The sequence below is a fragment of the Silene latifolia genome, chromosome 7 (assembly GCF_048544455.1).
Source record: "Silene latifolia isolate original U9 population chromosome 7, ASM4854445v1, whole genome shotgun sequence".
Lineage (NCBI taxonomy): Eukaryota > Viridiplantae > Streptophyta > Magnoliopsida > Caryophyllales > Caryophyllaceae > Silene > Silene latifolia.
In genome coordinates, this window is record NC_133532.1 from 35,626,454 (window position 1) to 35,642,790 (window position 16,337).

At 40.2% G+C, this 16,337-nt stretch overlaps 1 long non-coding RNA gene across 1 annotated transcript; it reads right to left on the bottom strand.

Moving 5' to 3' along the window:
• Nucleotides 1–6,867: 6,867 nt before the first annotated feature.
• Nucleotides 6,868–10,305, bottom strand: LOC141592019 (uncharacterized). The gene is made up of 2 exons (XR_012521021.1): nt 8,401–10,305; nt 6,868–7,340 (listed from the first exon to the last, which is right to left on the bottom strand). It is a non-coding gene; the product is annotated as an uncharacterized LOC141592019 (long non-coding RNA).
• Between the last annotated feature and the right edge of the window lie 6,032 nt (nt 10,306–16,337).

Below are 16,337 nucleotides of genomic sequence, written 5' to 3' on the forward strand. Positions count from 1 at the left end.
CTATAACATGCTTTGGAATCGCGGCGTTTGATCGACAGTTTGTGTACAACTTTACGTCGGAAAACTTAAAACGATTTCGAAAATAAAACATTTTAAAACTTTTCAAAAGTACCTGGAATGTTTAATGCACGACGACGGGGTCGCAATGACACTAACTAGAGTCAAAACCGACACCGGACCAAAAACCGACTCAAAAATTCAAATCCCGACTCCAACAACGATTCAAACCGAGTCAACCACCAAAAACAAAACATTCAAAGCCTTCTATACTAAGATTTCCCGGATTCATGAATGGTCAAGTACCAAACATGTGACTACAAATCCTAGGATAGAAAAAATCATGATTGCACTTGTGTGAAAGCGACAAGACAACTCGAAGACCCGCAACGTGGCTCGCGCCTCTATGAGCAGCCCAGGTGGCCACGTCGCTCAAAACTCACACAACCACTCATTTTCATATAAATACCCCTCAAATGCCCCCATTTGAGAACTTACGCGAGTGTCCGCCCCCTCTTTTCTCCCTTAAAATTATCGACTCGACTTCTTAAGTCACAATCCGACGCGTATTTATGACCTACCGATCGTAAATACAAGCCTTACACATTGTTTGGTACCGTCATCGTGCATTAAATCACTTGACCGACCACTTCGACCACTACACCGTCACTAATCTTAATAAATCACTCTTTTTACTTACCAAAACGGTTTTAAACCGAGTGTTTTCCGACCAAACAAGTTGTTACACTTACGTCGGTTTCTCGCCATAACCAAACATGTAAGTATGAGGGTGTAAAAATCCTTCTTTTATCATGTCTTCATTTGTTTTATGACTATAACATGCTAAAACACGCATAACACGATCCAAAACATGGGATAAACGAGCCAAAACTGAGTTTTGGCCTGAGGCAGAAGCCCCTTATTGTGCACATAGGCTCGCGCCTCAATGGGGTTCCCAGGTTAGAACTCAACCGTGTTTGTTCTCGTCTTTCCCCTTTAATCCATTTTCATATTTGTAATCGGTTTTTACCATTTCAAATGTTTTCAAACCTTTTTTATTTTACTTGTTTTTAACCATAAAATATTTTTCACCCTTGGTTCCTCATACCATGGCGGTTAAATCCGTGTTTCGGTGATAATATTTGGTTAATAACATTTAAAAGGTATTTAAAGCCTTTTATTTCATTTCTTTACATTTTTGGAGGTATTTTAAAGCCTTTAATCATTTATTTACATCTTCAAAAAAAGCATATTAGTAACCAACACAAAGTCATCCTTGGTTCTACATACCATGCCGGATTTTAACCCGGGTACGATGATGAGTATCGACTAATTATATTCAAATGAACTTAAAATAATTAGTTCATAATTATTTTCAAAAACTATTCATGTCAAGCTTGTCAAGTCGAACTCGTCACCGAATATCATCAAAATAATGATGATTATTCGAGTCTCGTTCTTCAAATCAACAAATGCGGTCTAAATGACCCTTTCAAACCAAATCGGGTCAAGTACCCATTTTTCAATACGTTTTATAAACGTTTTCCAAATGGTTAGAACACGGCATATAACCGTTGGTTGACCCGCGCCTAAAACATGCCCCTTCTTTCTTATTTCCAAAACCAGGGGAGGCCCCCTTACACTGTCGGCATGCTCGCGCCTCATATGGCCGTCTGGCACAAGGCCTATTCCCTTTCCAACATTAGTCTAGGACGATCCCGACTCCGGTTAGCCCGGATATAGGACGGATCAGATGACTATTTGCTCATTCAAAAAATCATATTTGCAAAATGCTTTACTAAGACAAATGGATCACGTTATGCACCATAAACCTAATACGGTAAATGAATGTTTAATTTCCGTCTTGCATGAATATCAACCATTAGTCCAACTCGACATCTTATACTTGATATTTGGATTAAATCAACCGACTTAGAAAGCTCTCACATGTTAGGTTTAAATTATTGGATGCGCATTCATGCATTTAAACCGTTTTATCAACTTTTGCATTCAACTTACCAAGATCGATCAGTAGAGGCCGCTACCGCGGGCGGGATTGGGTGTCTGATTTAAGGGCTTCCCAATACGTACCTTCACCTCTTACTCAGAAACTTTGGATAGTGGACGACCTTATCCAGGGCGTACGAGAGTCATTCTAGAGATAGGATGCTAAAGAGGGACGATTCCTTATCTTTAGTACCTATGTCAAACACTGCTTTGTACTTCATTTGACCGAGGTATAAAGTGGATTCGAACGGGTTCCAAGCATCCCACAAATTCTTGGTGGCGAGTCCGAACATCTCTAATCGTTTCGAGACCCTTACCGAGACGAAACCGACCGATCTAAAACGATCCGGTTGAAAGCATTTTTACGCCGCCGAGCGTGGCTTTCAAAAGACCGTTGTATGTCCACAGATCGGCTGCGCTTGCAGGTGGGCCATGTCCACAGAAAGTTTGTTACAAATACAATTAGACTGTTAATAAGTGGTTGACTATTATAAATAGGACTTAACAGTCATTCCGTCATTCACTCTGAAATAATTCATTACACATTGTCTCACTAGAATCTTTCTACATTTCTGTTATTATCTTGTAGTTTGTTACAATCTTGTATCCTTTACATTTTTGTTATCAATTCTTCAAGATAATACAATTAGTTGAGCTTCATCCGAATTTCTTCTTTCTTCTGGAATTCCTGTGAATGATCTGCCTTGTGTAATCTTTCTTCCGGATTAATTCCCTGAGAATCGTTACACCGCCCCACCGGCTGCCGTCCCCACTACCGGGTCAGAGCGCCCCATAATTTTGGATCAAACTTTCAGAGACTTCCAAGTCGGCCTAGCCACCGACGGTCGACTAGTCGGCTGGCGACACTCAACAACATCTCAAATTGTCCTTCCCAGACGGTCCACCGGCTCCCTCCTCACCGGCTCGCAGCTGCACAACACTAATTCCACTCCTTTGTTTCCAGAAGGTTCTCAGCCGGTCAACTCACCAGCGGTCGGTCAGCCGGCAGAGAACCCTTTATTGCGCTTAACCCGTCGCTTAACCCGTCGCTTTCCCCCTTTTTGTTTTGCTTTATGTAAATTCTCCCCCCTCTCTATTTGTGGGTGTCGTGTGTCTTATTCTTCTTCTTATTATTATTATTTTTATTATTTACTATTATTATTACTGTTATTGTTATTATTATTATTACTATTATTATTATTACTATTATTACTATTATTACTATTACTACTATTACTATTACTATTACTATTATTACTATTACTATTACTATTACTATTATTATTACTATTACTATTACTACTATTATTATTATTAGATTATTAGACTAGTATAAAAGACACATACTCATTACAACACACACAGCCAATTCGATTAGTTAGTCCATTTTTCTCTGAACATTTTAGAACCCTAAAATATTTTTCTCTCTCAATATTTCTTCAATAAGAGTTACAATGTTTCTTTAATTCTAGTTTAATTACTCTCTTTTTTATCCAAGTTCCTCTCTTTTCAATAGTTTACATATAGTTGTGGGTTGTATCTTGAAGACTAAAAGAAATTCTTCTTCATATTTCTATCCAAGACTCTTACTTTCCTCTTAGCTGGTATAATTCTCATCTTTTGTTTACATTTGCTGCATTAGTTTACAGTTATTATCTTACTTGTTTGTTATTCATTTAAAGTAGTAATCTTTATCATGTGTACCATGTTACCTTGTGTATTGTTGCACTTTGTTGTTGATTTCTCACCCATGAAAATGTGTGAGTAGTTTTATTTAGAGCTTAGGGGGATCTTGGGTTGTCTATGGGTGTGAATTTGGGTTATTAACATATAGGTTTGGGTGGTTTGGTGGTCTTTACTTTCATGCACATGAAGTGTTTGTAGGAATACTTGAATGAAAGTTTGACCCTTTTTCTCACATGTTTGGCTTTTCTTGGTGCCCTTTTCTATTGGATGACCTATCTTGGTGCTTAGGCTATTAGAAAGTCGATGTGTTATGTGTGTAATGAGTTTATCTTAACTAAATGAAAATTTGTTAAGGAACTTAAGGTGACTAAGAAATTAGACGTAAACCCTTGGCCATTGTTATCACCCATATCTTGTTTTAACCTTGTTTCCTGCTCTATTACCAAGTGAACCCAAAGGCTCTAGTTTTTCCCGTCTTTGATCAATTTATCTTTGTCTTAGCTTATTTTCATATCTAGTTTGCATATTAGTTAAGAATCAATCAACCTCCTCCTTTGTTAGACTAAACTAAAGGCTTAAACAAGCCAAGTATCTAACCCCCGCCATCTTCGTGTTCGACCCCGATAAATATTACTTTTATTGGGTTTTATAAATAGTTTTTGATACCGGAAACAACGACTAAATCTGGTTATCACTGCTTTATGCCAAACAACATGGGTTTTCAGCTTGATCTCCAGTGGGTGACCGAGTTGAGCAGGAGTATGAGGTACTGGCTCCTTACCCTTACCCATTTGAGGCTTATCCTTCTCTATCACCTTTGGTCTCCGTACCTTTTGAACATCAACCTTTGGTGTTGTGTAGTTTTCTTTTTAGCTTTCTTAAATTCATTAGAACTATGTCCAATTCTTTAACATCCACATTTACCCAAGAGTCTTTGGAAAGACATTCCAGATAAATAAAGGCATTACCATCTCGGTTGCCGAGGCAGTGAATAACAAAAGTAACAATACAAGGTACTTTAATATAAAATTACTGTAAATTATCTTATTATAATAATCCAAGAACTAACTGAGTATTACATAACTAATTATAGTGGAAGTCATTATGATAAGTACACTGTCAAACTAAATTATATGACTAAAGTCCTATCAACTAAGACTCGGTTACTTCTTGCTTGTCACGCCCCACTCCGAGCATCCAACACATAGTTTCACCTGTTTGTCTTACTGCTCCCCATTTGAACGGAAATAATAAATGGATCATAATAGGTCACCGAATAGAAAGGGTTGGGTCATACATCGTATGGTTAACTAACTCAATGTCAGGTGTCCTTGGTTTAACTATAAGAGGTTTATTATTCAACAGGAAGTGCCCCTATTTTAAAACAGCCTCCCTAGCAACTATGCTCTTAAAGCGAACAAAAAAAACTTCATTAGGTAAAAAGGACAGTTTATCTACTTGATGGTTAATCCAAAGCCTTCAAATAAAGCCTTCTACTATTTCCCATGGAGGATTGGCACCTAGAATGAACCAATAGACTAAATTCTTCCAATAATTTGATCGCTCTACCTTGACTTCATCCTCTGTAAATTGCAGTAAGCCTTCAGGATCCTCTTCAATGACTTCCAAAGTAGTAGATTCAACACCGGAGTTTAACTCAATTGTTCTACAACATTCTCAGCCAACTTCTGAAGATCCAAAGAAGGAATACCCACTAATCCACTATCGAGCTCATATTTTTTTTCCTTGTTCTTATCAGCACTAGAAGGGCCAGCATTTCTTGTCAAAGCAGGAAATTCTTCCTGATTATGTGGAGAAAGAAGAAAGAAGTGTAATTACTATTTTTTTGTAAGCTGAAGAACACGATGATGATTTGATAGTTGCGGCAGTATTGTTTTTTGTGAAACAAAGATCCCTAGGGTTTCCCAAATTCTTCTATTTTCTCTTTCTCGTTCTATCTCAAATATTGTTTCTCCCTAAAGCCGTGATAAATAAGATTAATTGCTTGTGCAAGAACTTTATGTGCATGGGATGGGGCCACTGACTACTCCAAGTCCCCTCTGGTTGGATGGAATAAAGTTTCCATGCAGAAATATGAAGGGGGAGTAGGCCAGGTCTCAGGAACATTCACGTTTGGAATGAGGCATCTATTATAAAGTTGGTTTGGTGGATCTTTGAGAAAACGGATAAATTATGTGTTTATTGGGATAACCATGTTTACTTGAAAGGGAGAGATTAACATTCTTATAAGCAAACTGGACAATGAAACTGGTGTTGGAGAAAAATCAGTCATATTAATTAAGGATAAAATGAAGCATTTGTTACAGTAGGATATATGGAAAGATTATCCTAAACATTACAGAATACCCTGATGGATATGAAGCTATTAAAGATGTTGATACTAAGGTGAATTGGCAATCAAGTTTGGAATGTATGGTCCTGTTCCTAGGCACAATATGATTTCTTGGGTGATTCAGAGGTCTGCATTGAATACAAGTTGAAACTGATTAACTTAGGCATAGGTGACAGTCATAATTGCTATCTATGTCAAGCTGATAATGAAACAATCCATCATTTGTATTTTCAATTTCAGTATAGTTCTAGAATCATTCTGAGTATTGAAATAGCGCTTGGAATTAGGATGGTTAAGAATGTGACACGCTAAAGTCATATGCCTCAAATTAACAATTTATATCACTTAAATCCTTGATACTAAACAAGTAGTAAAGATCATCGACTACAACCAATTACCAACTTTTAGTGAAGAAAGTCAAATCGGTTGCCTTTAATCACCCTTTCTATTACTAACCCAAATCACGCAATTCAAGTTCAAGTAATTAGAAGCATTCAATCAATTGAGAAAAACTAATAGAAATAATTAATACCAACAACGTTGTCGATATTCAAATCACAAGTTTGATCCTCTTTATGAATAAATTACGACAAACGGAGTTCAATAATTTAATCACTATTGCTACCTCGATAAGATTAATATAGCAAGCTGAGCATTTAATCGAATCTTAGCATAAAAATTAATATAAACTCTAATTAGTTATACACCTAATCAAGATGAATATCAAAACGAATATTAAAACAAGGAACTAAACAATACTCACGATGAAGCAAAAGATTAATAATCTCACAAGAAATTACCGGAGTTTCAACTAGTTGAATCAAGTAGAAGAGAATTAGCCTTGCATAATGGTTGCTAAACAATATTAGGTTTTTCTAAGAAAATTGTACAAGCCTTACTAAAAGTGAAATTTTCTTTAAATACTCCCTAAAAAGTCAACTAAATATAAAAGTCAAAAATACCAAATCTCGGAACAAACCGAGTGAAATAATAAAACGCGACATAATAAGGCGAGCTACATCTAGGTCGAATGTAACTACAGACCTCGAATGTAGCTCGAATGTCGCTGAATAATATGACGTATAGTCATTTTCAGAATGAATGTAGCTCGAATGTCGCTCGAATGTAATCCCTGAAACTTCCCATCTTTTAGTTCGACCTACATTCGAGCCCAGCGGTTGTGTGTAGGTTGCACGTAGCTTCTTTCTTCCTCCTTATCTTGAGATACCAATCTTCAACTCCACTCAACCATGGCTTCCAATAACTCACATAGCACATATCCAATTGACAAATTACTCTATAAAGCACACTAAAGATAGTCACAAAGCCTCCAATTTGCATAAACTAACCCAAATTAGCACCTACTAACCACGTCTCATGAACTTCCCCATGTTTTAACTTTTACTCGTCCTCGATGTAAAACCGAAGAATTTAATAAAATGCAAATAAATGATAGCTCAATACATGGAAACCAACCTGTCCAAAAACTTCCATCCCTCACACACCCTCCAAAAATCCCTCTAAGTTAATGTATACTGTCATTTTGCAATCTAAATACCTCCACCAAATAGTAATGACCGTCATAAATCCCATCTCATAGTACTCACAACACAAGACAAAAGGTTAACAACGTGTCATATTTAACAAGTTATTAATAGCTACGCCCCTTATCTCACCAACCTAGACACAAATTCACACGGCTTACCAAAAACAATATATTAAAATCAATAAGGTAAGCATCAACAACACGACACCAAGCTATGTGAATAAACCTAGTTGCCTCTACTCGTCTAGCTAACAGAATAACAACAACCGCTATAGCAAGGTGCCCACAATGCACCGTGGTTCTTCTTACCTTAGCCACTAGTCCTACCCAACCGACCTTCTTTAGCACCCTTCTTATGACGCCACGCCGAAAATAGGACAAAAGAGCAGTGTTTTAGTTTTTTTCTTTTCTAGATCTCTCATTTTGCCTAGAGCGCCTGCCCTTGCGGGTTTTCACTCTAGCTATTTACCTCACACTAACTCTCGTGGCAAGCACCTCAATTTTTCATTTTACCCGGAGCGCTCTTGCGGGTTTTCACTCTGTCCTCGGCAACTTTTCCTATTTTTGCCTAGGCGCCCTTTCGGGTTTTCACCTAGTCGGGTCTTTCTCTTTATTGTCTTTTTCTTTTATTCAACTTTTTTTTAAAAAAAAAAAATTCTGTTTTTTTTCAAGATAAAGGAAATAAAGAAAATTAAATTACAATAGACGGAATCAAATATGTAGAATAGTGAATATACCCCTCCCCATGCTTGAACTAAACATTGTCCCCAATGTTGTACGGGAACACAAAAGAAAAAGGAAGGGGGCATACCACCAACTAGGAAGAACGTGACCCGAAGCACGAGTCGAAGCACGAACAACGGGTCTGACGAGCCTGGGAGCGAACCTCTCTCTCGTGAGTCCGCTGAGCTATCTTGGCATACAACTCACCCGAGGGGGATTCGTAGACATTGGGATACATGTGCTTGAACACGTCTCCAAAAGAGCGCTGGAATGCCAAGGATTCCTCATTCTGATCATGGACGCGACCTATCTTATCTCGTAGCTCCTCCATCTCTAACTCCATCCTAACCCTCCACTCAACAGCATCGCCACCTATCCGGGGTCCGCCCGAACCACCGGCCTCAGCCTCAACATCATCATCCTCCATCACTTCATCCTCCCCCCTCTCGACACGCTTCTGCCTTGTCAGAGAAACTAAATGAGCAGGATCACGCGGGATATATAAATCCCGATTAAGGGGCCTGACTGCAATTGCATTACCCTCAGGTCTAGGCAAACGCAAGTATGGGATTTTTACACGAGTCCCCTTTAGTAAAGCATATGCTGGCTCGTCACAATCAATACGAGCCAACATTCTCATCCTTGTCATTGATGTAATATCCATCCTATGGTCTCCAACAAGACGGACATTATCATCCAAAGGTAATCCCTGTATAGCAATCAAGGTAATAAGACCCCCTATGGCAAGTCTCCCACATTCCACCTGTCTCAAATCCATACAAACACTGACGAAGGCTTTCACCTAATCCGGGTGACCAACTCCAGCTGGACTCATACTCCACAAAGCTCTCAATTCATTTCTTGGAATATTAGTTGGTTCAACCATAACAAGGAAATGCATGGCTATGACACGATGCACAAATCTGTAAGCGGGGTGTGAAAGTTTAGAACTCTTCTCTGTGGCCCTAGAGATAGCGACATGGTTAATGACCTTCAAAATTCATTCGCCACCGTATCACTTGGACTTGCCCATCGTTCCTCATTCTCCCTCAGGTCTACACCAAAAGATGTCTGCAGGGCATTGTAAGTCATCACATGGGTTTGATTAAAAAGTTGAAACCGGATGCTTTTAGGTTCAACATCCTTCAACTTCTCCCTAGTAGATAAAACACCAAGGTTATCCTCATATATGTCGGGACAGACTTATCTAAGAATCCTCTCAGCCCACCCCTACTCAACAATACCTCCACTGCCTCGAGTAAACCCAACTACACCAAAGCATCTTTGTCAAAGAATTTAGATACCAAAATTTCTCGGTTATCACAAGTAAGGTTATACCAAAAACCCTTTTGGGTAGGGGTCAGGTTACAGCTGAGATAATCCATCCCAGGACGTATTTTTGATTTGGTATTGGATTTGGTAGCAGAAATAGAAGCTGGTTTGGTTTTAGTGGTTGCTTTCGGTTTAGTACCCATTAGAATAACTATTAGCGCAACAATCAAGAAGAAAAAACCGTGTGAGAAATCACCAGCCAACACAAACTCCACACACACTCCTCCAATTCACACAAATCCACAATAATCCACTCCAATTAAGATGGCCACAACAACAATAAATCACCAATGGATATGCAAACCAAGGGCCAAAATGAATTGAAGCAACCAATGTAATTTAAAACAGACAAATGAGGTGAATCTTACCAATTAAAAGCCAAAATCGAGATTAGGAGTGTAATTGCATCAAATAGGAGACCAATTGTAACCAAAAACGCCCGAAATTACCCTGGAAACCACTGAAATTTGTCGACCTAAATATTAGGTTTATAAACCCTAATTTTTCGTCAGATTTTCGAAAATAAATGGATGAAATTCTACAATTTGTGGATTTTTAGAGCAAGGATTATGTCAAGGGATTGATTTATGGAATTTTTATTTGATGAATATGTGTAAGTTTGAGAGATTTGAGAGTAATTTAGGTAAAAGAGGGGAAGAATGTCGACACAATGAAAAAAAGGAGTAAGAATTGGGGGCTTTTTATTAAATCTCGTTTTGCAGCAGCTACAGTACACGCGACTCGCGCGTAGCTCGCTTGTAGCTCACGTGGGATTCCTGATTGTTATTTCGTCCTTAGTTCGAGATACATTCGTCCCACATTCGAGTGTCTTGTCGAAAAATTTTATATTACTCACTTCCTTACCTTTAGTTATTGTCGGCGTGTCCACTCGATTTAGCTCCTAGAAATGCGTGATTCCCTGAAATATTATCAAGCCGTAAAAAAAACTAACTAATTAAAACAATTAAAAAGGAACTAAACATAAATAAATGAAATTACAAAGTAGAGGATACAAGACACGGGTTGCCTCTCGGAAGCACTTTTGTTTATAGTCGTTTGCTCGACTTTGTGACGAGATTAAATCTCGTAGTCAGGCTCCGAAAGGACAATGGATTCGAGTCCTTCCATTTGAAAACCATCATAATACAACTTCAAACGTTCTTCTTTAACGTCAAAAATTTTCCCGTTTCCATGCTTTGAATCTCTACGGCTCCATGAGGGAATACTTTCGTAACAACAAACGGTCCAACCCACCGGGATTTCAGCTTACCCGGAAATAAATGTAGGCGACTTTGATACACAAGAACTTTTTGACCCAGCTCAAAAGTCCGCCTAGAAATCATTTTATCATGCCAACCCTTAGTCTTCTCCTTATACAAGGCCGCATTCTCATAGGAGTCAAGCCGAATCTCTTCCAATTATTGGAGTTGTAATTTCCTATGAAAACCCGCATCATCTAGACTCATGTTGAAACTCTTAACCGCCCAGTAAGCTTTGTGTTCGAGCTCAACAGGTAACAAGGCTTACCAAAGATAATACGGTACGGGGACATACCAAGGGGTGTCTTGTAAGCCGTTTTGTATGCCCATAATGCGTCTTCTAGCGTCAAACTCCAACCTATTCGGTTAGGATTAACAGTCTTCTCCAAAATTGACTTGACTTCCATATTAGACACCTCAGCTTGTCCATTCGTTCGGGGTGGTAGGCAGTGGAGATCCGATGTGTTACTCCATATTTCTTCACCGAAGCCTCGATGGTACGATTGCAGAAATGGGTACCACAGTCACTAATAAGAGCTCTTGGAAATCTAAAGTGAGTGAAGATGTGGCTTTTAACAAACGCATCCAAACCTTAGCATCATTGGTCTTAGTGGGGATAACTTCCACACACTTAGATACATAATCCACCGCCATTAAATATAGAGATAGTCATCTGACATACGGAATGGACCCATAAAGTCAATACCCCATAGGTCAAATATCTCACAAAATAACATCAATTTTGTGGCATCTCGCTTTTCTTAGATATTGCACCTACCCTTTGACAATTATCACATGATTTGTAAAAGAGATGGTACGTAACTAATTGGGTAGTGGTGTGCAGTAACGGTATAGTGGTGCTTGGTGGTCGTCAAAGCCTCGTTAAGGATGTTCAAAAAACTTAACTTCATAGGTGTCTTATGTGCTGTAACACCCCAAGTTATTGAGAGTAAGGTTGTCCCACATCGGGGAATTGAGGAGGTTGTGATATGTTTATAAGGGATTCCACCCACCACTTAGTAACAAGGCCTTGTGCTTTTGGGCTTAAGTGAGGACAAGTAATGGGCCCAAAGGTACATATCCCATCTTATTGGGTTGTGTTACGACCGTGGTGGGTCGGGTTATTATAAATGGTATTAGAGCGACCCTGTGACCGTGTGGTGAGCTCGTGGTCGGGAGTACCCGGGTCACACACCTAGCGGGGGAGGATTCTGGGCTTGGCTGCGGTCAAGTTGGAGGCACAACGAGGACGTTGTGTTCTTTAAGTGGGGGAGATTGTAACACCCCAAGTTATTGAGAGTAAGGTTGTCCCACATCGGGGAATTGAGGAGGTTGTGATATGTTTATAAGGGATTCCACCCACCACTTAGTAACAAGGCCTTGTGCTTTTGGGCTTAAGTGAGGACAAGTAATGGGCTCAAAGGTACATATCCCATCTTATTGGGTTGTGTTACGACCGTGGTGGGTCGGGTTGTTATATGTGCCCCAAACCTTGGGTGGCGTTCCTTGTCGTGAAGTGATAGGTCTTTTCTTAGGTGTACTTTCATTGCATTTGGGAAGTATGGGTTGAACTTCGGAGACAAAGTTCCTTTTAAGGGGGAAGACTGTAATACCCGCCCTATTTAAGGACCCCTTGACCGACCGTTTAACGTGAGAAGACCGTAAGAGGGGATAGGCGAGAGGATAAAGGACCTATGTATCTGGTTACTCGACCTAGTAGGGGCTACTCAGCCGAGTAGTGGTAACACTCGACCGAGTATGAGGATACCTGGCCGAGTATCGCCGCTGTTGACACGTTATTATAAAACGCAAGTTGGTAAATCTTATTTCATTTTCGACGATTCCCTATCTCTCTAACCCTAACATATCTCTCTCTCACCTATCACCCACCTCTCAATACACTCTCATCTAGCCTAGACACTAACCCAAGGAGGGGGTTTGGTTTATGCGTGGAGTATTCAAGTAAGGATGTCATCGTTGTCGACTTCGGTCCGCGTCACAAGGTAAGTCGCCATCTCGTTGTTCTCTTTCAGTAGATCTTTGGAGTAGTCTTGTAATGGGATGTGGTTACTATTTGTAGGATTCGTCTTGGAGTCTTGCCTGGCTAGCTGTTCGATGCATTTTCATGGATTAGCGATAAGGTAGGGTTTTCCTACTCGGTTTACTGTTTAATTGGTTTAAGATATGTGTTGTATTGATTGTACGATTGATATTGTGATTATCTGCTGTCGTTGGATTGGAGTTTGGTGGTGGTGTTGTGATGGTTGTTGGTGATGCTCGCAAGGTGCGTCCTCGGCTGAGGGGAGTCACTTGCAGGAGTGGCTTCACGCCCTAGTTTCGCCGTCTGTGGAACCCGCCACAGGAGGGGATGTGCACATTAATGAACAGGGTTATCGCTCGTTGATAAGCGCGGCTTATGTGGGTACGGCTGCGGTCCCCCAGTGGCATGGTTACACACTTTAGTGTGTAGTTAGTTACGTGATGAGATTGGGAGTTGGAGATGGATGATGTGAGAGCCGTTTATCTTTATCGTACTTTGTATTATCTTGATTGTTCAGTAACCTGACCCCGTTTAAATGTTTTGAAAACTGTGGTGATCTATTCGGGGATGGTGAGCAGTTGGTTTAGCAGGTACAGTTGGTCTTGTTGCTTGCGGGCTTGGAAGGGAATCGAGTCACCACGATACCGGAGTAGATGTCACTGACACTCATGTTTAATAGTCTTTGTAGTATTCACGTTGTATCTTGCCACGCTGTCCTACGATGTAAAGTCTTAAGCTATTTAATAATTGTTCTTTTATTGTTTATTTGATCTACTATCTCGGGCAATAAAGATGGTAACGCCTTCATACACTAGGTGGTCCTTGGTAAGGCACGTTGGTGTACGAGGGTGTTACAGCTTCAGCCTGGTCCATCTTTTGCTTCGGTTGCTCCATTTTTATTAGTTGTTGTTTGGCGACAGCCAGTTGTTGTTCTATACTGTCTCTAGTCATTTTTTGGAACGGTTCTTGTGTTGTTTGGGATTAGGTTTTGATTATTTTTTAGCTACGTACCCCATGGTGGGCGCCAATTGTTTTAGCAGGATTTCACACAGGTATAAAGTCTTGCCAGAGATTTAATTGCAGGGCAATCTAACTCAAATAATTAAGCCTGACTAGTACGACTGATAACTTAAAAGATGAACAATAAACTGAGACACATAGATTTATACGTGGTAAAACCCTGGGAATAAGGGAAAAAACCACGGGCACCAAGCCAGGAGGGATTGTTACTATCTTTTCGGGTATCCTGACAGGGAATGAGTATGTCAGGCTAGAGGTCGTGAATAAATGCTTAATAATTATTGGGCCAAGAATTGTCCTACCTGACCAGACAACAGTCAGGCAATGAAGCACCAAGCCTAGCCTGAACAAAAAGAATCCAATACAAAGCACACAATACCTAAGCAGGTGCCAGCCAAGACGGAAAGACAGGTCATGCTATCTATCCAGGCCATGCCTGAAGGAATGTCTCACCAGCTGTATGATGGGCACTACCAGAACAAGTCAGGCAACAACTAAAGTACAACTAAAACCTAGAGAAACGGTTCCTACATTCACGGAAGACTTATTCAACGAAATATACGAAGAGTATGGAGCAGTTGACTGAGCAAAGATAGCGGCAGGCGGATTTAGAGTCAAACAACTACCTCCGGGGAAATAGGGCACGGGGCCTATTACCTAGGAACACCCAAAACAACCTTGAAAGAGCCGTTATAAGCAAGATATAAATAACAAGCAGAAGGAGAAGAAAGGATCATCGACCATTCACTCATCCTTACTCTCATTTTATCGTTGTAAACTACTTAAGCATAATTATTGTTTTAGCAAGATTTCACACAGAGATAAAGTCTTCCCAGAGATTTAATTGCAAGGCAACGTAACTTGGGAGGAAGTTCTCTTTTAGGGGGTATAGTCATTCACAGTTTGAGGTTTGATAGTCGAACTTCGGGACGAAGTTCTCTATTAGGGGGAGTAGATGTAATAATTCCGAAATTTAGGAAAGAGAAAGTACAGAATGTGAGAAAGTAGTAAGAATTGAGTGAAGAAATTTGGGATGAGTGTGATGTTTAAAAAGAGCGTATACGGTTGATAGACATGTGAGGTGCGAGAGAATGCATGAGATTTGAGGAAAGGAGAGAGTGAGGTGAATTTCGGGGACGAAGTTCTTTTTAAGGGAGGAAGATTGTAAGACTCCGTATAAAATAATATTATATTGTATTTATAGGAGTTATATTTGAGACGAAATAATAAAATAATAATAATAATAAGTTATAATAATTATAATGACACATAATACGATACATGTATAATATACGTATAATATACGTATACTATACTCACCTCACCTTATATATATACCCTACCTTATCCACCCCACCCCTATCCCTTTGTAATCTCACAAAATCCACCAATATCATGAGAGAAGAGAGAAGAGAGGAAAAGGAAGAGAAAATGGAGATTTTGTCCCTCCGCCTCGAGTTCGTAAGGTAAGACCGTCTCACTAACTTATATATTATTTTATTGGACCCATCTTGACCTTGACCACCCTAGTTCGTCATTGACCACCCACATAGCCACCATTGACCGTCCCAAATAGGGTATTTGACCGAGTATGTACATGGGTTATAACTGTTTTGTGCGACAGTCTTAAGACGAATTTTTGACCCACCTTTCGTGGTTGTTATGGGCTGAACTTGGGTGGATTATGTCGTGGGAAGTAAGGAGAGTGGAGTGGTGGTCTTGGGTGGTGGGTAAGGTGGTTGTAGGAGGCGGAATCGAGGGTCAAAGAGGCAGTTGTACGGCCTGTTGGTCGTTGTTATTGTTGTTGTTCATTACTGCTAGTGTCGTTGGATGTGGTGGTAGTCGACAGTGGCTGGTGTCGACTAGGGTAGGGGTCATGGTGGGGGTGCTGGTGTGGCCGACCGTGGCCGGTGCTGGCCACGGTTGGTGTGCTTGTGTTTGTGGTTGCTTATGTTGCTGTTTGTTATTGTTGTATGACGTGGATGGTCGTGGGGATTGCTGGGGTTGCTGGTGGTTAACGGTAAGGTCCACCGTGGTCAGGGGAAACCACGGTGGTGGTCGGCGCCAGCGAGGAAGTCATGTATTGGTGGGGGCAATTTCGGGAGTGCGAGTGGGTGAGATTGTCGTGTTGTTGTTGTTGTTGTGCTGCTGGCCGTGGTCCACCGTGGCTGGTGGTGGTGGCCACTGTACCAACGACAGGTGGTGGTTGAGGTGGTGGCTGGCGGAGTTAAGGAGGGAGTGTGAGGTTGTGAGCGAGATTGGTTTTGGGCGGGTGTTTGAATCGGGATTCGGATTTAATTACATTAAATCATATGTTATAATTTAATTAGGTTATATTAGTAATTATATGTAATCGTATTTTATTTAGGTGAC